The following is a 25138-nucleotide window of genomic DNA, read 5'->3' as shown; positions in this document are numbered from 1 at the left end:
TTAAAACATCACAAATAACTATAAACTAAAGCAATAAGAAAAACATAATAACAAATTATGGAGAAAGTATTTAGTGATAGGTTTCAACAAGCTAATAATGCAGTTGACTTGCAATCTGCAGGTCCTGGGTTCGAATCCCGCCATGTACCAATGTGTTTTTCGATTTCCAAAAACAAAATCATTAATGCTACCTAGAATGTCTTAAACCTTTCCTTGTCTATGTAAAAGATAATCATTTTATTTAATACTTTAGAGAATATCTCACAAATATCTACTAAGCATTTAACTACGCTAACTAATAACAAGCACACTATGCCAGTGGTGGCGAACCTAAGGCAGGCGACACAAAATTTTCTATACGGATCATGCACTATTTAAAAAGTAAACAAAATTGAACTGATTATTATATGAAGAGCAAACACGAATTATTTATACGCTACGAAATGTCATAGTAATCAAAAAGTCGAAATTGTTTCACGGAACATCTATCACGTCATTAAACATTTCTTTAGAAATATCGCACGTTGGTATGCAAAGGTTCGCTACCCCTGCACTATGCAAACGTCACTAACATTCGGAGCAGCGGCGTGGCGCATTTTAAATATATCCTAAACGTATAATAATAAACACATCTCGCACACGGGTCGTCGCCCACTTGCTACACTATTTATAACATGAGAAAATATTCTGCGGTCATACGTTAAATCATATTTAACATTGGCTTTCTACGAAAAACTGACGTGAATGGCGATGGCCTCAACATTTACGAGTAATGGAGTATTACAAGTACTTTATTCAATGAAATTCATCATCATTATCAACTCACTATATCGCCCCACCGAGGTGCTTGCTAGCCTACCCTAAATGACCTAGGGGTGACTAGGCCATAGTCACGACCCACCGACGGTCCTATTGACAATGAATTATAATACTTCAAATATGTATGTGAATAACTTTACTGAACTATACCACACAGCTGATATCAATGAATCTTTTCAAATATGATTATCCAGTGTGGCAAAACCAACCCACTTATAAAAACATATTTTTACCTTTACTTATTAGATAGTATTAGTTTAGGAATATGCAGTTAATAAAATGTTAAAACAAAATTATGTATTATTAGCTGTCGCCCGTGACTCCGTCCACACGGACTTAAAAAAACCTAATTAGTAGCCTATATATTCTTACACAATGTTCTACATCTATGCCATATTTCAGCTGGATCCGTTCTGGAGATACATCCATTCATCTAAACATTCGAATTTATCATATTAGTAAGAAGTAAGATTCCTTTGTTTGATAATATCCAGTTAACCGTATTATTGGTATATCTATTGAGTTGAACATCTTATAAATGGTTACTAAAAGAAATTGAACACCAAAAACAAGTGGAATTATAAAGTATTAAATAAATTACCAAGGTTAATTATATATTAACATGCTATAACAACATATAAAACATGAAATTTGTATATTAAACAGACGTATGTTCGTACACGTGTCGCGCTAGTCGCGGGCCGGAACTATCGTGTGGTTACGCAAGACGCGAGCCGCTCAATGGGCCGTTATCGACAATTGTTTACAATTACAGTGGCGCGGCGTGCGCTCGATACACTTGTGCAATGCACGTTATCGCACCCACACTATATAGCCGGCTTTATGTGTTGCCATCATTTCTAAATATATCACACAGCGAGAGATACGAGACGGCCGTAAGTGCAGTGGTTATAAGACACATTTAATTGACAACGATCGGAGACTTGAATCCTAATTGTATTCTTTATAAAGAACTAGGGTAAGGCTATAGCCTTACCTTAGTTCTTACGATTATTTGAAACTAGTCGGCCGCGAGTTCGTCCGCGCGGTATTAAAAAAGAACTTAATTAGTAGCCTTTGTGTTTTTCCAGACTATATTCTACATCTATGCCAAATTTCAGCGAGATTCATTAAGCCCTTCCGGACATACCTTCAAACAATAATACATCTATCATCTACACATTTGCATCTGTAATATTAGTGAGAAGTGAGATTATTGGAGCTGTGATAAAGTTAAAATCATTGAAGCAACAGCAATCAATTCTCACTGGACCAGCATGGTTAACAAAAACCTAGTAACCTCTAAGGTATCTAGCTTCTCGATGGCGACATATGACTTGACGACACAATAGCTTGGGTAGTTGTATAACTTTGGTTGTTATCTTGTCGGCAGCCAGTGCGACCTTCAACCGAGCCGTGCATTAACACGTGAGCGATGCGTGTGTTATATACGTTCCACTTTCATATATGTGTACGTTATATAACATTTTTATTTTGATAATATAACACATAATTATAAAGAAATACGATAAACCGCATCTGATTTTCGGTACAAACAAAACTGAAAATGGCAAAATATTCAATAATAAGTACATATTTCACGTGTAAATGAAATTGAAAACCCTTGCTTTTACAATACAATTTTTTTATTTGACGTTTAATATAATAGATATTATGTATGTAGGCGAGACATTAAAATGTAACTGTGTCAGACTCTATAAAGATGTTTAATTCACATAAATAACTCAGATAGAAGTTAGGATTATCGTTCGTTTATAAAACTAAAATCACTGTATAAAACATTATGTTTGACAAAACAGAGATACGAATGAATACGTTAGAAATGTACTTAATCCACCAGAATTGAAATCCTATATTAATTCGAATCGAATATGTCATATAAATACCGCAAACAATGAAGGAACATTCTACACCCCTTTAACATATAAAATATAACCTACATTTTGCGAACATAAAGTAAGTATTACGTAAATAGTTAACACACAGTTTTGCCACTTTTGGCAGGGGTACAATGGGCGTACATCTTGGCAACACTGGCTGCAATTAGGGAATAATATCGGAACAACTGCTAGTCCTGTTCGCAGTTCAAAAAGATTATTAATTAAAAACTGAGCACATTCTTTGTTTTACTTAAACTTAGTTAAATCGTGCAAAATAACATCGTATAGTTGAATCTAAGAATATACTAGAAATAAAATCTGCATCAAAATATGCAACGAGATGCTTTTTCATAAAAAAAATAAAGCAAAAACTCTCGCCATCTTTTTATTTGAAATTCTATCAGCGTGAAAACAAACAAGCATGCATGATTATATTTTAATAAAAATCCAAAAATAATTTCTTGTACAAACAAATATTATAAAAATAAATTAGTTAATTATAATTTGGAAACAAGTATATTACAAAGGTTGAATTCCATTGCCTACACCTATACAAAAACAATTTTATCTCTGTTGTTTCAAATAAAATGAGAGGGATATCGAATTTAGAAATGATTACTTCGTCGTACGTATTATCGTACGAACAGCGTGATTTATAAGATCTAGACGTTAAAACGACAAATGTACTAAAAAGTAGTGTCAGAATGTTTATAGTCGCAAAAACTACCAAAGACCTTGCGTTCTTAGTACAAACAACTTCTTGTTACAATTTTCTTGCAACAAGTTACAATTCTAAGCATTCCTTCGGCAATGAAATTTCTCACACTTCGAATAAGCATATTATAGAACTTAGGTATCTGATTAAAGGGATTGTTATGTCCATAACTTTCCATTATCAACACTTTATATTGTCATCAATCTCATCATCTTTAAGACATACAAGAAAAATATTTTAATACAAGTGCCATCAGTTGAATTTTAATACAAAGAGAGGCAACTAAAAGTTAAAAAAAATCACAAATTTTCTACTTTTATACATAAAATTTGCCGAAGATGTCATAACTCGCAAAATAGATGTTAATTTAGCTTCGATAAAAAAGATTTATGCGATTTATGTAACCGTGATCTCAGATAATAATTCGTACACTGCATGACATAACAATGTCAGGAATATATGAATACAATGAAGTGGTAAAATTTATTCAATAACGTTACAATGTCGTACCGATGCAAATAGAACGTTTGCATTCTTAAAAAATACCTACAGTAAAACTATTTTCGTAATCTACAGCTTAGTTACGACACCAAAGTGGGACTCGGAGCCTACTCTATGCTAGGGGTGACTAGGTCTTACTCAAACTTGCCAGCCGAGTGTGGGTTAGTTAACTTGATACATATCATTGAGTTTCTTTGCAAATATGTGCAGGATGCATCAAGATGTTTTCCTTCGCAGTAAAACTTAGGATAAATGAACTTAAAAATGTTTCGAAATTCGAAAAACGCATTGATACATGACGGACCTACTGAGGTTACAAGTCAACCGCTTAACCCCTAAGCCACTGGCGCTGTGTAAAACTATCACTTCTAAGAAACCCAAGTTTACGAATGAACTGAACTTATTATTGAACTACAAATTTCTTTCAATAAAAGCCTCAAGGAAAAGTTTCATGTTCCGTATATACCCCGACCTTCCTCACACCCTGTGAATTAAGAATAAGGGTGATACTTATGCCGCAGGGCCATAAACCGTTCTCGGTCGGCGGGCCAAACAGTTACCGCCCTACATTTGGCCTCACAAAGTTCAAGGCTGCCAAAAACGACGAACATTATTATTCTGAATTAATTTAAAATAAATAATATCTGTTACATTATATTCTAGAAATTTTATTTTCGTTGTTAGTAGTCAAATAAAGAATCTAGGCTAGAAAAGCAACTCATTGATTGACTTACACGTGTTTAGCTTTTTTAAAACGAAAAATCTTGTATATGTACGGCAATGATTGGCAATTACTATTAATAGATTAGTTCTTTACCATCGTTACCACGCGTTTTTGATACATGCAGTATTAATAATAATTTTATTTGACATGCACGCTTGCGTGTAATGTGACCCGTCAGTTTCCACTGCCGAACAAAACAAACTTACCAAAACATGTTATCTACGGATGAAGACATGTTTTTGCTCTATTATTACGAACATACATACGCATTGGTTTCATATTTCAAACCGACTGTCGTAAAGAGATATCTCTTTTGGAAAACATGTAACATATTTCGTGGAGTCTATATGCAGACAAGTATAGTTAGTATTACGTATATAAACTCACCAGCGCTGCTGTTGTGACGTAGTCAGGGCGCGATCACCGGTCCATCGGCGCACCGGCATTGACTTGACGCTGTGGTGGGCGCCACCGCCGCCGCACCGTTGCCTCGCTACCCGCGCACCGCACCGCGCACTATACTACACGCACTACACGCGCACACGCACGCACTAGCTTCACACGCTCACGCACTGCACCAAACAACACAACACTACGCGCACAACGACACCTGCAACAAACAAATGTAAACGTTAATAAACTCATTATAAACTAAAAGTTCAGTGCCTAAACCAGCTAATGTCTCATCATGCATGACTAAAATTACCCGTGAAAATGCTATGTTAGTAACACTTCTCGTCCTCTTAATATGTCCGAATAGCCAAACAAAAAAGAATGAGTAGTAGTTTTTTAGACCAATGGTTACCAAATCAACCGGAAGACTTCGTAAGTTCTCTAGAGAAATGTAAACCTAATTCAAATTACTACTAAAAATTTCTAACATTAGAAAACATACAAAAAAGTGTATGCTTACGTGCATGATCTCATACAATGTCAGATGAAGGTTGAGCTGGACGCTCTATACGAGACATTCGTCGCATCAAAAACTTTTCTCGAATTATGCAACAAAAACAATATCACCCTAGTGACAAAACTTTTTAATTTATTTAAAAGTAAACGAACAAAACACTAATATCTTTTGCAAATTACCAATTAATTTAAAAACAATTAAAGGTCAAATGAGGTTTTTGAATACTACCAAAAAGAAATTGCGTCGAAGAACGTGTTGTGTAATAGTAATTTAACATCAAACCGAATGATTTCCGCTGTTTACAAAATGAAGATTCGTCATCGCCCTCTCGAACTTTACGAATTTAATGTTTATGCTAGTCGTAAATGAGTTCGCATCGCATCTTCGAAACACATTAAGTGTTGATTCGTTGATATCGCAAGTTTTGAGAGCATCGCGCAATTTACGATCACCGGCGGCGAAATATTTTTATAGCCTAGGTTACGGCCGTACGGGGGCTCCGAATAATATTTTACGGTCCATAAAGAGTTGTATAGACGCGACAATGTTGCTTTATAGCCGACGGTCGACGTGCATTGTTCTTTGTAGTCCCAATGGCTTCTTGTAATGTTTATCAAATCTATTATAGCTAATAATATAATTTTTCTTTTTCTAAGAAAGGTATTTTCTAGGATATAAATATATAGAACATAATATTCACTACCATCTAGTAGAAAACTGACATAGGAAGGCGAATGTTAGTGGCAGTAAACGTATTACGAATTCACCTAAAGTAAGACCGCGCTCAAAACTTATCTTGACTAGACAATTCACTTTATATTGTTCTGGAAAAACCGAGATTGATATCCGATGCTTTCATATATCTACAAGGAAAAATCCAAACAAGTTTGTATAATTTGAACAACATAAATTGTTATTTGTGTGTTCCAGTTTTAAACCACGCCTGTTAATAACTGGACTGACGAAACATTCGATTTCATGACAAAAAAAAGTTACAAAAATTGCTGAGAAAAATTCGTCAATCATTTTAAACATTTTAAAACGTTCATTAATGTAAATAAATTCAAAACAGCTCGGCAACAGAGCTATACATATTGCGTAACCTTTGCTCATACAAAGCTAAAACGTATGAATTATTGTAAAAATGTACACTCGACAGTAATGCATTCGAATTTATTGCTACGTTTGTTATTCATTGCTCGCTGGCGACAAGTTTTCATGTGATGAATGAATATCAAGGACGACTTGTTTTACGACACCAAACGTTATTTACATAATTTATACAGATCGCTTGGTCATTTCATTTTAAAATATACTAAATGGCTTTAAAAATATTTAGATTTTTATAACGACACTGCGTGCCAGATATATTTAAATATTTAAAGCTTTCAGACTTGTTGTAGGTTTTATATCACTTTAGAATTTAGTACAGAACTGTCAATATTCGCTTTATTTGTAGACCGCGACTCCATCCCCGCAGAATTAAAAAAAACTTAATTAGTAGCCTATGTGTTCTTCTAGACTATGCTCTACATCTACGCTAAATTTCAGCTGGATCCGTTCAGTCGGTATCGGTCCCTTCAAACATCCTTCCATCCAAACAAATAACACATAACTTGTATCACATTTGTAAGACATTATTAACAGTTAAATAGAAGATTCCATCAAACATCAATGTATTTCAACTGTGAAATGTGTATCAGAGGATGGCAGGTGATTTTACACGTCGTTAAGAAGCAAGTCAACAAACGACGTGTCATATGTACGATGATTTATTGTACTCACTGAGTGACAAACGATCTAATACTAAACAGACTATCTCCATCTTCAAAGATGTTCTGCAGGCAAGAACTACTAATAAAAAATTTAACATTTAAAAAGAAAACAACAAATGAGTAATGTATTCTTGTTTGCTTGACATAACTGTAAGTCAAATTAAACATACTAGCTTATACACTCGGTTTTACTAGCGTTGATATTAAAAAAATCAATGTCCGTTTCCTGGGTACTTGACAATGTGTACAAAATTACTAACCATCAGGTTCCGTTATGATAGTATGAAAGTATAAACACAGTACTACACAGACCATATCAATATCTTTTTACCCCATCTTCAATCAGTTGGTTCAACTCGATTTACATTCCCCTAGAAAACATTTAACCTACATAAATTGTCTACCTCAAACAAAGTCGGACGGTCTCTTTAATGTATTAAGTCGGGGAGGGGTTTTATAAAAAAAAAACTAGAGAGTAGCAAGTTGTTGGAACAAAAGCGTCGCGGCGCGGCCTGCAAGCGAGCTCCGGGAGAAACTTTTAATTGAAAGGGCCATTGATCGCATCCGGCGGGGCGCGGCCGCGCGAGCCGGGGGCACACCGCAAGTCTATACCAACTGATTACTTACTTGTCGGATGAATTAAAATGTTTTAAATCAAAAGAAAAAAAAAACTAAATACACGTGTTTCAATTTGCTGAAATAAACTTTTGAACTTCATCTTAAGTGTTGTCTACTATCTACAATTACGTTATATCATTTTAAAACTACTGGTAAAAGTGGCAGCCCTATTTAAGGCACTGTGGGTACGTTCAATTAACTCTAAGTAACGCACTCTTATCGCTGTATCAACTAGATGTACTGAGTCAGTGGGAGCGAAGCTAGCTGAGGGTCGTTGAGCTATCGATTGCGAAGGAAGGGCTCGCAGAGTTATCTTTCAATTGCCTTTAGTATTGATCTACGTTAAGTATGGTTTATCTTGTAAATAGGACAACGATAAGCGAATAATAAATTTAATGGTCTTTAATAACGTATAATTTGCATGATAAACTTGCACTTAGAGACTCCCTTAGCATTCAATTAAGCACAGTAAGCCCTTAAATGTATTTATAAAATTGTTGACAAATATGAACTGATGAATTAATTATACATTTAAAAAGATAATTAAGTTAGTACGTTAGTATAGAATGCCTACCACAGCGCATAAACTTCAACAAACGTAGTGCGCTATGTCTACCACCAATTTTTATTAATATTAAAATGTGTTTATTAACCCGCACTTGATTAATATTGTACAAAATCATTATAACTAATAGCATTAAAATACATATACAGTAAACGTTCTAACGATTACGATCATGCCTTCACATTACGTTTACATTTACCAACATTAATGTCCACAAACTTTCTACCAATTTTCCAAATGACATTGACTGTGACATGAACACATCTTTACCCCCCTCCCCTTACCCCCACCTTGTCACGTCACTCGTACCGTTTAATTCGCTTTCACCACGAGACAATAGGCGTTACGGTATCATTTAGAACGGGCACATCAAATTTGTTACTTACGAAAGACGAACAAAAACGGGATTTTGGTGATTTTATATTGAATAGTACACAAGAACAAAACCAGCAAGTTCTGTGAAACATTATTTGTAAGACGCAATTAAATTTTTTTTCCTCTTACTAATATTATAAATGCAAACGATTGGATGGATGTTTGCTTGTTAGAAGGTGTCTCCGGAACGGCTCAACGTACATTTATGAAATTTTGCACAGATGTAGAACATAGTCTGGAAGAATACATAGGCTACTAATTAAGTTTTTCGTTGATACAGCGCGGACGGAGTCGCGGGCGACGTCTAGAATAGCGTAGACGATGAATTTAGTTGATTTGCAGTGTTCATAAACAGAAAAATACGTAGTGCGCGTGGTTTGATCAGATGGCTCGGTTCCAACGCTTGACTACTCTGGATTACCACATACGTCCTAATGGCTGCAATACTGAAGTCAGTTTCGATTAGTTTGGTTTCTATACGCTTTATTTAAACGCAGTGAGGTTTCCCGTACTTAATGACGGAAAATAAACATTGTATTTTCCTACATATCGTTAAACTGTGAAACATGTTTTCCGTACTGCCTATTTAGAAAAAAAAACCTTTGTTAATCGAGGCTATCAGGAGAAAAAAACAGCATTTTAATTCATTTACACTAAATGACAGTTTAACCGTTGCTTTCTGAGACCAAAAGCTCCAGTTAACACATATTGTTATCTCTGTTTTATCAATGACAATGACTGGAATGACGATATGTTTTTACAGAGTTTTTGGTATTAGAATCCAACGGTATTAACAGTAAACTATTTTAAGTGGTAGAGTTAATATAGTGTGGAGGTTCTTAAGGTACCCGTCCATTGGCCCGCACGTCGGACGCACCGCACGCACAGTCCGATTTTACGCACATGCATCGAAAAACAGCTTTTAAGAAGCAATCCGTTGCGGACCGTGTCTGCGGTGCGTCCGACTCGGGCCAATAGAGACGTAATTTTATCAGTCAATATGTCGATATAGGATCGTACGACAAGCAATTGTCTTCGATATCGATCGTCCGTACCGCTGCACTAGGGGGTTAGAAAGCGGGTTAATTACAGTACAAGGAGTTGTGATGGTAACACGATTACATTGTACAACGCGGCACCGAGCAACAGACAGTTAATGGATTATTATAGTGACTTCAAATACTATGTTCAATGTAGTATTAATAACATACATTTTTATTAGAATGCTTCCTTTAATTATTCTCATCGGACAGTGCAAAAAGTCAGGAGACGTGATGTTAAGTTTATTTAAAAAAAATCTTAAATATACCCAAGATTGTACTATTATTCTCAATGAAAACATTTCATCTATGCTTTAGTTTTTTTTAATTACTAATATCAAGGCCTTTGCAGAATATCAGTGTTTTAGCCCCCCCCCCCCCCGGCGTAATAAACATACAGCAGAGCAAAGGCCCTATCTATTCTGCATTGCAACGCTTCATTGTAATTTCTTTGATTTTTCTTTTTTCTTTTTCATTGTGTTATAAGTGTTGTAATGTTTTTTAACGGATGAAATGTCTTATTATTATTATTTATATACATTTCTAATATAATACATTTTATATAAAAAAAAATATACAAAACATATTATATTAAAAAGAGAACACCACCGGCTGCGGAATCCCATGACTCAAACAACCAGTGGTCAGGGTTGCAGAGACAGGAACCTTCTCACGATGCGCGCGGTTTGTAGGATAACTGCCTTTTGTATCGGGCCCTTAATCCAACTGTTTAGCGAGAGCTTCTTGAGATGTTGGTCGAAGCTCTTCGCTATCAGTCCATTTACCGATACGACTATCGGAATAATGGTAGTCGATTTCATACGCCACATGGCGGTAACCTCGTGAGCCAAATCAAGGTATTTTAACACTTTTTCCTTTTCAGCTTTCACGAGATTCTCGTCATGTGGAATAGTGACATCGACTAACATTACACAACTCTCAGACCGGTCTATTATTACTATATCGGGCCTATTGGCAGCAATAGTCCTATCCGTAATAATAGATCGATCCCAGTAGAGCGTGATATAGATCATTATTATTATTATTAATTTGGTTATTGATTAAATTCAATCAACAGCAAAGTAATACACTAAACATAATGACATATACTACCAATATTTTATTTTAATCCAAATATAATATGTATGTATATTAAACACGAAAAGTCTATACAAAACCAACACACACAAAGTATAATACAATTTGCATATTCATCTAGCAACAGTGTAGTTCTCGTGTCCACACTCCGAGCACCAAGTTTACTAAACTTTCTACAAGCGGGGTGGCCACTTTCACGACTTATAGATAAATTGACTGATCACTACAACTTTGTTCTCTTGTTTCTTAGTGATTTTACAGATAACAATAAGATAGATAGATAGATAGATAAAGCCTTTATTCACTGACAATTATTAAACCATCCAATAACAGATAACAACAAAGGGAAAATTAAATGTTTACAGATAAAATCAATATGTATTTTGTGCGGTTAAGAACCAAGGATTTCCACTGTCGAAACACCTCTATACGAAACTTATTGTTACCTAGTTTTTTTTAAACACAATGATAGATTCACTTTTGTACCGTGTAAACCTACGGTAATTACAATCAACAAGTATCTAAATAAAAAATTAGTTGTGCTTAGAACACAGAAATGTTTCCTGAGAATTTCCATCTTTAAAAGTAACGTTGCTTCGACATTTTAAATATCAAAAGACTTCAGGGTAAAAACTAAACATGGAGTAATGATTCACTCATTATTCTCTTTGTTACATTTAATTAGTGTGTACCAACCCTAGCATACGTATTCAACGTAATTACTTTACGATTCAGAGCTCTAGACATAACAGTTTAGTTTCGCCTCAGCATCGCTTTCCAGCGAGTTAACTATAGACCAGATTAAACTATGCCATTAAACATCCGACCATTGTTACCGTGGGTCTCCATTGCCGAAACATTACAAACACATGTTATCTCTCTTTCAATAATTCTTTACCAAAAACTAGTCATCACAACTGCATTTAAAATATTTAACAAAACACTGTATCCAAAAGTTGCAATAAAGCATTTAAAAACAAAAAACCCTAGAGGAAACGTCATCAAACAACATCAATTAGAATGTAAACAAAAGGAACAAGAGTCGACATTATGGAAAAGAAACAATCCTATAGAGTTGCTAAACAATGGTCCCTCTCAAAGAGCGAGCTGCTCATTGACAGGAAGTACGCCGACGTTTTTTGTTTACTCCAGTACTTTAAAAGTAGGGGACAAGCTATTCACAGTGGGGTCATTAGGCATTCCCTTCGCGAGTGTTCTTGCAATGACTTCGTGACTCCACTGGCGAACCGATAGCACAAAAACGTTGATTCAATTTACAATTATGTCATACATATAAATGAATGAAATATACCTCTTGAGAGAACGTCGGAAACATTTTATTTATTACAAGTTCATAGGCACTTAAAGTCGCCTAAACTCGCGGAACGACTTCAAAAGTCTTAAATTTATATCAGAAAATAAATGCTGTGAACGTAACTCTGTGGCGCGTTACATACGAACGTTGTTAGAGTGGGTGAGTGGCATTGGAAAGGGGGCGGGGAGAGGGGTAGGGGAATCCCCGAGAGCAAACTTTCCCGTCGAGAACTTGTTACGTGTCATAATCTCTAAGCCAACTTTGCCATGTTACAATACCTACTTAGCTAAACAATGTTAGCAAGTTACTTTAAATTTTGTAACAATATTTACTTACTTTGATATGTTAAAAATAACCGAAAATGGGTAGAAAATATAATTAACTAGCTGTCGCTCACGACTCCGCGGGGAAGTAAACACATAGGGTACTAATTATATTTTTTTTTATTAGTAGTCTTTGTGTTCTTCCAGACTATGTTCTACATCTTTAGCAAATATCAGCGGAATCCGTTCAGCCTGACGAAATATCTTTAGACATCCATCCGTCCATCCACACATTCGCATTTATAATATTGGTAAGATTTGCCAGAATTTAAAACATTTGAGGTATAATAAAATCATAACTCTCTATTCTACACTCTTAATTTATAAGTAACATTGAATTTTACTAAAAAAAAATGTTAAACTGCTACAGTATGTTACTACTATAATGTTTCCCACATTCATTTATCAATTTAAACTTCATCCCCAACTGAAATATAATTTGCACGTACTAGTTATATCAAACAAGCGCGCGCTCATCAGAAAGTTTATTTCGAAATAAAATTTAAAACGCATAAAAGTTTGGCAATTGGCACACCGTAACAAAAGTGACTTTCAAAAATTTGTTTACTCGTTAAAATTTCTCTTCAAATGGTATTAAAGCATTTTCATTTTGCAATATTTTTTAATGTACAATAGATACACTATTCTATGTTCCAGTAGGTCAAGGAACAAGGTACAATGTATATACTTTCAGTATATACATAAACTAGCTGTCGCTAACTCTACTTTAACTCCGTCCGCGCGGAATTAAAAAAAAAACATTATTACAGACTGTGTTCTACATATTTAACGAATTCCATCAAGATCCGTTGAGCCGTTCCGGAGATACGTTGAAACAAACATCCATCCAAACATTCGCATTTATAATATTAGTAAGATTAAATCAGGTACGTCGCCCATTAATTGCGCATTGCAGTATACCATCCAAAATAACTTACAAATAAGACAACAACAATTAGACGAACGACGTTAAAGATTAAACGTGCCCCCTTTCCTTCAGAAATACAGTACGCAAAGTTATAATGAAATTCACGAGCAATAAAACTTTCCTTTTGACTAACCTCCAGATATACATTTCCAGGGTTGCTACGACCCCTATGCTCTTTTTAACTATTTCGTATTTAAGAGTTGTTTTCTGCACAGCGGAAAATCCCGGTCGCAAACTCTACACATTTCACGCAAACCGCTCGCTCATTTGCAAGGGTAAAAAACCGACGAGTGTTTCTTGTACATTTTCCGCGTTTTTGAATTAGAAAGAGGTACGAGGAATCTTTTACTTACTACATCATCGTATTTTAAAATAATTTCTTTAATTATTAAGCAAGGAATACCTATTTAAAATCAACATATACTATTCAGTATGCCATTAAATAGTTTAAACATTTAAACTAGAGATCACCTATTGGATGAAATTCGACCATAAATCATAATCAAAGATTTTTTTAACTTCTGATTTACGACAATACGTTCGCGAAATTTCCCTAAAATTAGATATGTTTTGTGTTCACGTATAAACATAAACAATAATGTATACATATAAAATGTTAATTGCCAACCCTAGGTTTACATAATGAACCACGCAAATACAGTGATGTGGCAGCCGAGTACCCAAACTTAGACAAAGACGGGGCAACTTGCATCAAACCTTTGCAAGTTTCCATTCTCCGCTTCTTGCTTCGTGATTACACCTGTCTATATGTGGCATTACCGTAAGTTTCCACTGCCGGAACTTAACAAAAACATGTTATCATAGGAGAGGAAGATTTGATGACAATGTTACTTCCATAAAAACCTACGCGTACGTCATACGAAGTCTATACATTTTGCACCCTATATGAAAACTGTTAATCTTACGAATATTATGGATGAATGGATAAATGGATGGATGTTTGTTAGACGGTATATCCAAAATGTTTGCATGGAATAATATGTGCATGCATAACATGTAGAACATAGTCTGGTAGAACACGTAGTCTACTATTTAAGTTTTTTTTTTTTAATGCCGCTCGGACATAAACAACGAAAACTACTATGTACTATAACTATCTAATTTCAATTAGATTGTAATTATGTTAGCTCGCACTTTGCAATAGATCGTATTAAGCAATGATCTTGTATATTTCAACATATAATTACACGACTTCTGTTAACTTTATAACATTCACGCAAGTAATTACATATAAGATCGGTTGAATATTAAATCAAGATAAGCATCAATTTAACTGATAGAAACAAGCAACATCCGTTTCTTATATAATTTACTAGCTGTCGCCCGCGACTCCATCCGCGCGGTATTTGAAAGAAACTTAATAAGTAGCCTATGTTTTCTTCCATACTATGTTGTACATCTGAGCCAAATTTCATCAAGATCAGTCGAGTCGTTCTGGATATACTTCCTGACAAACATCCATTCATCCATCTAAACTTTCGCATTTATAATATTAGAAAGAAGTAAGATTATTTTACCCTAAATTTTTGTCATCCATTAGATCTACGCATAAATAGACTATAAATATTTATTAAAATGTCAATTTAAAAAAAATATTCAAATTCAATTAATACTAATCTTGAGGTCATCAAAATTTAAATAAATCTATCCTTAATAAGTAACAAAAACAACGCATTTAAAAACTGCAATTAATCAATTACATGAGGTAACACATTACAGGCAAGAAACGTTAAACGAAAACATAACCTTGATATTTAAATTAAAAGACCGGCAGGTGTGGCGCAAAATTAAAATAAATAACTATCAAGCGATCGTATATGAATAACATTAAAAACCTTTGCTTCGAAAAAAAAATCGAGGTGAAACATTACCTATTAGATTATCTAAATCTAAACAATTCCTTGTCATACATTTTAACAAAACAAGGTAACTCAAAGTCAGGGATAGTGAACATTTTTGTATCAGGTTAAATTTTTCTAAATAAATGTTTAATTAGATGAACGTGCTATGAAGTCATTTTAACTTTGTGATTGGGAACATTCCGTAACGTAACTTTACGTTACCGTAAGTTCGCGTTGTACTTGCGTTCGGTCCTCATGTAACCTTCACACCGTCCTTCACACCTTTTTTCGTAGTGCATAATCAATTCTGGAATCAATGACTTGCCCGAAAATGTCGCGTGCCATTGGTTCGCCATCCCTGTACTATCCTGAGAACTTATCTTACTTACTTTTAATAGCGCAAGTTAGTTTAACGCACGCCAGTAACGTAAACGACGTTGGTCACCGAAAATGTATTTTTAATGGGTTACTTACCTTTTGTAAGTACATCAAATCTCCAGCAATCTTTATAATATCATATTGTGTGGCTACTTATATAACATTAGAATATTATAAGAGTAAATGTATTTTACATTTATCGCCACGGTCTTTTTATAAACCTAATATATAGTTCGTCATTCATAGTTTCTATCTTCTGTTTTGTAATCTATACTAATATTATAAAGCGGAAGAGTTTGTTCGTTTGTTTGTTTGAACGCGCTAATCTCAGGAACTATTGGTCCGATTTGAATTTTTTTTTTGTTGGATAGTCCATTTATAGAGGAAGGCTTTAGGCTATATAACATTACGCTGCGACCAATGGCTTTTTTAATTCCGCGCGGACGGAGTCGCGGGCGACAGCTAGTATTTATATAACAATAATAAACACTGTATTGACACAATAACCCTGAAGCTACAATTAGATATAGAGACAGCTTAACCGTTAAGGTTTTATTTCATTTCCAAATGAAATTCTCAATCCTGCCTGCCCCCAGGGTGGGCTGTAACAAGCCAAGCCGGAAAATACCGTCCATTAGTTATTGGACACGTACAACGCCCGAAGCGTATTCTCGAAAAAAAAAAACAATTAATAAAGCTTTCCTTGTTTTCCCCTGTATGCGACAAAGACTAATCTTTGTCCTTCTAAATTAAGTATTATATGCTAAACATATTTATGAAACTCAAACATTCTATGTTCACATCTCCCTTTGTTACTTGAAATAAGTCTTATAATGGCTTAAAATTGGCTAATAATTCACGTTATACAGGAACTAGCTGTCACCTGCGACTCCTTCCGCGGGGTGTTAAAAAATGTTCATTAATAGACTGTGTTCTTTCAGACTATACTATAAATATATCCCAAATAACAGCAAGACCCATACAGCCGTTCAACAAACATCAATCTATCCAAACATTTATTATATGAGTAAGATTATCATATTTTACACTTCTCTTTTACAATTAAAATTTAATTCACAATATCAGAATATAATATTTAACACAAATAATAATATGTACTTATATGACGCAACATAACCGCAATGGCTTCAAACTACACAAGCGTTATCCAATTACATTAATGACCTGGAAATTTATATCAAGATAAGTAGAAACGAGATAGAAAATATTGCCACAACGCATATCTGTAATGCGTAATTTCTATTCAACGTACACGTAAAGAGAATAATTGCTGTAATACATATTCATTGCTTGCATATAATTCCATACACGCGTACAAACTCATCAAATTCAAGTTACCGACACTTGTTAAACTATTAAAAACAATTACTTGCTGATTTACAATGTCTCTACCATTTATTACAAAAAAACATGTTCATATTTACCAACCGGAAACAATAATTAATATAATTATTCCAATAAAAAACAATTCCCGAATACTTTTGTTAGAGACATTGAAGAAAAATAAAATTTCCGAATTTACGATGTTATTTTTGTATGAAACTAGTAACGAAAAGAGCAAACATTACAAAAATCGAGGACGCCTGACATTTGCGACAAATTTGGAGTAAATATTTTGCGCTCATGTTCGAAGTTAGGAGCACCGTTACTTTTGCTTTGTAAAATTGTGAATCTTCATAACGTATATATCAACTAATATGTAAGTCACCAAAAACCTTGAAAAAGGTACCTAATATAATAAAATATTGCCTAAATCTTTAACTTAATAATAGTACTTTTTCCCCCCAATCCAAATTCCCTTGAAACTCTTTGATAAGTATGTAAAAAATTCACTTGTCTACTCAACAACCCATCAACAAAACATGTGATACACTGAACTACATGAAACACGTCAAAAGGCAAGTATTATTAACCTGCTACCTCATAAACATTTACAATTCAAAATGATAATACGATTCGTGCAATTCGAAGGGAACACGTGGACAAAGGCGAGCGAGCATGAAGCGAAAACATCGTATATCGCAAACCGTTCACAAATGCAACAACTATCTTATTTGTACTCACATTCAGCGTAATTACAAACGACTATCGCCTTTATATCTATTTAACAAGGCGTGTAATGATTTGAGCATGTTTTAAATAGTACAAGCGAAAATGAATCTTATTTGAAACCGTTAAGGTGTTCACTGGTTGTTGATAAACATTTGAGAATATAGGTCTTATTCGTTACTTGATAAAGTTCAATGCGGTTTGCAGGATTGTAGCGGCGTGGAGAGGGCGCGTTCGATCGCGGGGACGCGCTGGGGTCGTTCACCTCGCGCCTGCCTGGACCGGCCAGCTATCGCTGCTAGGGCTGCCTCTCACTATTCCTCCATACCACGTGTAACCGTTTTTAGTATTTCAATAGTTACATTAATCAAAACGAAGTTAAATGATAATCTACCAAATATTAGTTACAAGTTACCAGACTCTATTGACCTCAATTTTATTACTTCTATTCTTAGTCAATGATTATACAACTTTCATAATAGAAAACATTTGACCCACTTTAGCAGAGACAGTGCTATAACGAGATGTCTACAGCTAAAGGCCGATTGTTCTCGAAATAATTTCCAAATTTCGCATCAAGGAAAAGTCGCAAAAATAACTAAGTTTGAGATTCACGAATCGTTTTCAACTTTTCATTAATTTAAAACCAGTACGCTTTAAGACAGGGACGGGTGTCGTCTGACAGATCAATAAAAGTTTAAATGGATTTCATTTGATTGATGTTAGAGGCGTGGCTAAATTCAGAATTATACTGGCACTTCCAATTCTCTTATTTATTTTACTAAATGTTAATAAACTAAAAATTTCCATTAAAAATATAAGCAAGTCGAGTAAGAAAGAGGGGCCTTTGGGGGGAACAAAATACTCCAATATTTGTAAAGATAATTGTAAAGAATTAAGAAATTCTTCTGTTAATTTGGAATGATAAATAAACTTTACTGTGGTCTTGACTGGATTTGAATTGCTATTGAACTCGGCTTGTAGTGCAAAAGATATGGCACCTTACTAAATATTTATACATTTTAATGAAACCCTAGGTTTGGCATCCACAGTGAGTAACAGACACAATTCTGTGTACAGTCCCAATCAAAGGCGACTTGAATACAAGCAATCGACGATTACCCAAAGCGGGCGGAAGTGTTTTTTCGTCAGTCTCGCCGACAAAACCGACGCTATCCGGCCAATTACAGCTATTGTGAGTGTAAAAACAATTCTCTAGCCACGTCTGGTCGATGTGTACGTGTTGAAGTACTGTTGTGTGGTCAAATCAAACTATTACTATCGCTTACAGTCGACACACAACTAAACATAATAAGAGACTAATGGTTATGATATTAAGTGACTTCGATATGTCTGTACACTTGATTCCAACGTGTTTAGATAAAAGATGGAACTATTCACAAAAAGATCCATTATTATAATTACTAATAATGCAGTACTGAAAATACCATACACAGATTAAGCCAAAGAAATACAAGGACACTAAAAGGCTCTAAGAAGTAGACATGAAACTAAATTAGTTTTTTTTTCTTGTTAGCATCTTACACCTGTAAATTAATCTACGTAATTGTTTGTAATATATTTCTTTCATACAACATTGTAAGTAGAAACTACGGTTAACTCTTACAATAAGCCAATAATGCACTTTTCTAACATCAACGTTAATATAGGCATCGAAAGTCGTTGTATAAAGCAAGTGTCTGCAAAGCGGGTCAGCGGTCCGTGAAGGCCCCGACGTCGGCCGATCTTGAAACTTTCTCGATCGATCGCATTCGAAGCGGCGGCGGAGTCAATGTGCACCATTCTAACTTACAAGAGAGAAGGCACAACACAAACTTTATACAGTGAAAACTTTTAATTATTCTTTTTAAATTGTTTTACTTCATTCTTCAATTTAATCATGAAATACCACTGCACCTGTACAAAAATATCATGATCTCTCTTTTCTAAAAGGAAATAACAGGAATGGCAACGTTATTGTATAGGTGTTTACAGCAGTGGAAATCCACTTTAAAATAAACAGATACACTCTTACATCAAAATGGAAATTCAATATTAAAATATGAAAACATGGAAAGCTGGTTATTAGTTTTAAAAAGTTTAGCATTTTTAAACTAATTTACGATATAATTTATTGTACATAGTAGAGTTACATAATCGAGTGTAATCGAACTGGGAGAGTTTCGGTTTCGCGTTGAATGCGCCGACACGGATAAGCCGAGGCGACATGATAAATTGCCGAAAGCAAACTTGGCACTGATGTACACCCCTCCACGCTTCTCGCATCACCCCTACCCCTCTCTCCTGCAATCGGAGATAACGCCATGTTCAATTTCACTGAATAACTTTGGCTTTTATTATAATGTTGCATTTTATAATGTTTCATTTTAATCTGGCGTGAATATAGCTTATTATGATTATTTCTTTACGTATGACGTGCGTTACAAAATATGTAATCAATCATTCAGTTCCTACTAATCAAGTTAGTAGATAGAGACGGAACACTGCGACTAAGTCAACAGTAATAGTCGCCCATAAAATGAGGCAAATTTCTTCAAAATTACAAGACTTGGCAATGCCTGTAATAGTCATGTCTACACTGCTCACTCTGTAAATGTTAAACGCTTCGTGATAAATCGTAACCGGGTTGTATGCAGTTATTACTTATACGCCCCTCGGTCTAGTCGAGTCTAATTGCCAACTGGGCTGTTCAACGCACGTTCAACTTTTCACGCCATAGCCATGCTTGCAAACAAAACTATGTTGTTCCACTGGCCGCTACTCCTTTGTTCGCGAATTCTTTCCTCTATAATGTTCATAAAATAGATTTTCAGAAAATTTATTATAGGTCACTACTAGAATATAAAGAATGATAAGTAAACGTTTTCACACCAAGAATGTCCTTTTTATTCCGTAAAACAAGTACAAGTAGTGTTCAAAAACTTTTTAAGAAATTTTATTTATCTTTTTTAGTCCTGGTACCGTTGCAATTTTTTATTGTCAGTTATTTCCAATGTCATGGATAGCAAATTTCATATAGTTAGCACCTGCCTTGCATAACATTTACAGAGTTACACCTAGCCATAATGTAGCAATTCATTTTCCATCTGGCCCATCAGAGCATTTTTTTTTAATTCCGCATGGATAGAGTCGCGGCAAAGTTATCAGAAATAAATTAAATTCAGCAAAAATAAAATACATTTAGTAGTATACAGCAAAAAGTCAATTGACATTGACACAGTATTTATCATAATAAAACTATATATCAGCATTAATTTATTTGCGAAGGTGCAAGTTTGAAGTGCATACTATATGACATTAATAAAGAAACCGGCATTGCATTGTCAAGTATTGGACACATATGCACGTGTAACAATACGAATAAAAGCATATCGCAATATACTGATATGAAAAAATGAACTCTGAGACTGTTTGTGTGTCCTTGCCTTTAATTACATAACTTTCGTATAAACAAAATAAGATAATTACGCGCTCTTTTGAAAAGCGGACCAACGCATTCGCTTATTTTTTAATATTAAATTTAAATAAACACACATATATATCCATAATTTGCTTACTTTTAATCGTTGAAATAAGAAACACCGAGAAAAATAACAAACAAATTTACTAGCCTCGTTTTTAACTATTGAATGCTCACGTCTGCAGGGGCGCCGATATGCCCCCAGACTTTGGATTGCTACAACAGCGTCGTATGTATGCATCCTACAACAAACTCAAGCGCATTGTTCCGACATGCAATTGTGTTGGAGCGACAGTGTGACAACTTACAACACCTTTATCTCACAATGAACTTTGCAAAATTCCCACAACGAAAAGGAGGTTATTAATTTCAAGGAATTAAATGTACCCGTAATTTGTATTACAAAACAAGTTTTAAGAAAAATGGTTAGTCTTAAAAGAAAATTAAAATCAAAGTTTGCTTCCTTGCTTAATAATTCTCTGTGTAATTCGATGTAATATTAATCAATAGCGTAAATAACTATTCAATACAAAAATAAACGACTAAATCCAAAAAAAACAGCCATGCTATATCCAACGTAGTGCAATTCTAAAAGTTTTAGCGTTAGAAATAAAAAGAGTAATTCAGTCCGGTCGTAGCGCGGCGTAAACTGAGTTATAGCGTGCAGCACTTTTATACTGCACTGTACCGACACGACTCATGTTAAATCCGATCGTTTGGATGGACGGCAATCGCTATTTATGCCTCACTGAATCAAACTTTATTTTAAATCCACGAACCTGCCACTGAAAATATTTAAAAGCTTAAAAAAGTCTAGAATTGTAATAGTAAATGCAAATAATTTACACTTACTTAGACATTTTAGGACTTCTACAACAAAATTATGTTTTAAGTGTTTGCAAAAGTCGTAATTAATCCAAAAAAAATTGTGTTTTTATAAGTTTACATTATAATACTATTTACATATCATATTTCTACATTTATCTATAGACAGATCAAAGTTTGTCCAATACATTCTTTAAGCACGTGTTATTTACACATTCCTGCAATCGTTAGCGTGTCGTCGCCGTTGGGTGCAAACGGCTCGCATCGTGTGGCCGAGGCCGGTTTTATTCCCGTCCTAGTCAGCATTCCTTTTCAGCGAGCTAAGCGGAAGAGCGAGCCGAGTGTCTTTCACTATTATTACCGCTTAGAATCCCCGACGTTGGCAATTCTGCAACGCGTTCAATAATGCCACCTAAGAGGAACAATCTAGCCAGTATGTTACATTGGAATTAAGATTATTTATCCTATTTACTGTAACTCATATTATAAATCTTACTAATATTTTAAATGCGAAAGTTTACATGGATAGATGTTTGTTTGAAGGTATCTCCGGAACAACTTAACGGATTATGACGAAAATAAGCATACATATGTAGACCATAGTCTGGAAGAACACAAAGGCTACTTATTAAGTGTTTTTTATATTAGCGCGGACGGAGTCGCGGGCGGCAACTAGTATGATATTAAAGATAAAGATAAAAAATAATTTATATTTTACTAAATGTAATAATATATCAGTTCCAAAAAAGACAAAGGTTGATAGCTTACAATCTATTAAAAACTAATTTAACGTTTAATCTTGATAGCAATTTATCATTTAATTTATATCAAAAGAGAAAAACTTCAAAGAAAGAAATTTGAGGCAAGATCGAAGTTTCGAAAGCGGGGATTGTCTTATCTAAAACGATGGTCAAACAACGCTTTATCAAGACTTAAACATTGCATAAGTGTTCTGGCGAATCGAGCTAGATAAAGAATTATGTATAAGTTCCGCGTATCTGTTTATAAAACAAGATTTTTTTACATGCTTTTTTTTCTATCAGTAGATCGCGACTCCGTCCGCGCGGTATGAAAAAAACTTAATAAGTAGCCTATGTGTTCTTCCAGACCATGTTCTACATATGTGCCAAATTTCAGAGAGATTCAAATAGCCGTTCTCGAGATACCTTCAAACGAACATCTATCTATCCATCCAAACATTCGTATAAGTAAGGTTAAATAGTGACATAAAAAATAGACAATGAATTCGTTGTAAAACGATGCAATTTGCAATTTTTTTTAATTAAATTGTAAGAATTATGTTGATACCAATATGTATTTTGGCATTCATTAGTAAAACTTTGAGTATAGACTGTCAACCGAGAGTTTTCATAATAAGTAACATGTATTTTTAGCTTAAGAGTCACTTGAAATAGCGATTCTTGTATATAAACATTCCAGGACATATACAAATCGCAACTGACATATTTATTTTAATAAATAACAATGAAAGCTGCAGTTCTATCATAGGTTAGGCACGGGATTGCTCCAGTTGTTTTACGAGTGATCGCGCAACCGAAATGCAAATTTTATCGTTGGTATGCATGAACGGTACAATAAACATTTATTCCACACACCACCGGTCCAATCTCTGGAGAAATTGCCAACGCACGACCTATTCTGTGCTACATACAATGTCCTATTTTACACATTCCAAACACTTTTTCTTTGTTCAGTTAATGTCATGCAGACAATGACCTGTATGAATTAAATAGATTTTACAATCCAAATACGTGATGTGGTAAAATAGGTGTTGAAATAAACTAGATTGAAGATTGTGCTTGTACCAGAATAGTCATAGCCTGTACAATATCACTTTTATTCCAAAATAATATAATTAATAGCTGTCGCCCGCGACTCCGTCTGCGTGGAATTAGAAAAAGTCTTGGTAAGTAGCCTATGTGTTCTTCAAGACTATGCTCTCCACTGTCCATCTAAACATTCGCATTTGTAATATTAGTAAGATTTTTATGTTTTTTAATTCCAAATTTAGCTATCGCAAACGTTAAAGATATAAAACACGTGGGTTTCAATGACATCCATCAGAATACCTAAAGTCTTTCCTACAAGTTGTAATCTTACGGTAATACCAATTTAGTCATCGAGGCTCATAACGACTTCTGTCATTAGATGTAGAGGGAAATCTAATAATCACACAGAAAAACAAAGTCGTGGGAGTTCCCACGTCCCGAGAGTTACATAAGGGGTGAATCTGTTCCATAAATAGTCCCTTATCTTAACAATTTCAACTATGACAGAGTGAGATGTATTTATCTTAAAATATTGGTTAACTAGCTTTCGCCCGCGATTCCGTCTGTACGGAAATAAAAACAAAACTTAATAAGAAGCCTATGTGTTCTTCAAGACAATGTTCTACACGTATGCAAAATTTTATCGAGACCCGTTCAGCCTATGGAGATGCCTTCAAACATATCTATCCATCCATCCAAACATTCACATTTGTAATATTAGTAAGAAGTAAGATTTTGTAATGATGCATTCAAACTTAGCTTTTGTTTATGATAGATGATTTACTTTATTAACCGAAATTCTTCGAACCCATATTACACACATCTTTAGTCAGTTCGAACACACATCTAACATGTATTGGCTGCTGGAAATTATTTAAATGTAACTATATTATTTTTGTGAAATAAAAGTATATAATAATAAGTAATTGTTACTTGGTGCACGTAGTATCAGAGTGCAAAGTTCGCATTGAGATTACGACGTGTTCTGCTGAGGGTCGCGGTGCAACGAACGGGTCATATCGGCATAATACAGGGTCACGTTTAGCTTGCGCAAATGCACTAGAACACCTTATAATTTAATCTTACTAATATTATAAATGCGAATGTTTAGATGGATGGATGTTC

General features: G+C 34.6%; 1 protein-coding gene across 3 annotated transcripts in view; it reads right to left on the bottom strand.

Annotated features, from left to right (window-relative positions):
* Window positions 1–25138, bottom strand: part of CtBP (C-terminal binding protein) — a 73560-nt gene that overhangs the window by 12055 nt on the left and 36367 nt on the right. For all 3 annotated transcript variants that reach the window (XM_013310051.1, XM_013310050.1, XM_013310052.1), the window contains one exon: window positions 5048–5270. The gene's annotated coding sequence lies outside the window, so the exon portion shown is untranslated. The remainder of the gene's footprint in view (window positions 1–5047; window positions 5271–25138) is intronic.

This window comes from Papilio xuthus, unplaced genomic scaffold, assembly GCF_000836235.2.
Source record: "Papilio xuthus unplaced genomic scaffold, Pxut_1.1 DF827756.1, whole genome shotgun sequence".
Classification (NCBI taxonomy): Eukaryota; Metazoa; Arthropoda; class Insecta; order Lepidoptera; family Papilionidae; genus Papilio; species Papilio xuthus.
The sequence above is the reverse complement of the archived record's forward strand: the minus strand, read 5'-3'. Positions and strand labels throughout refer to the sequence as shown.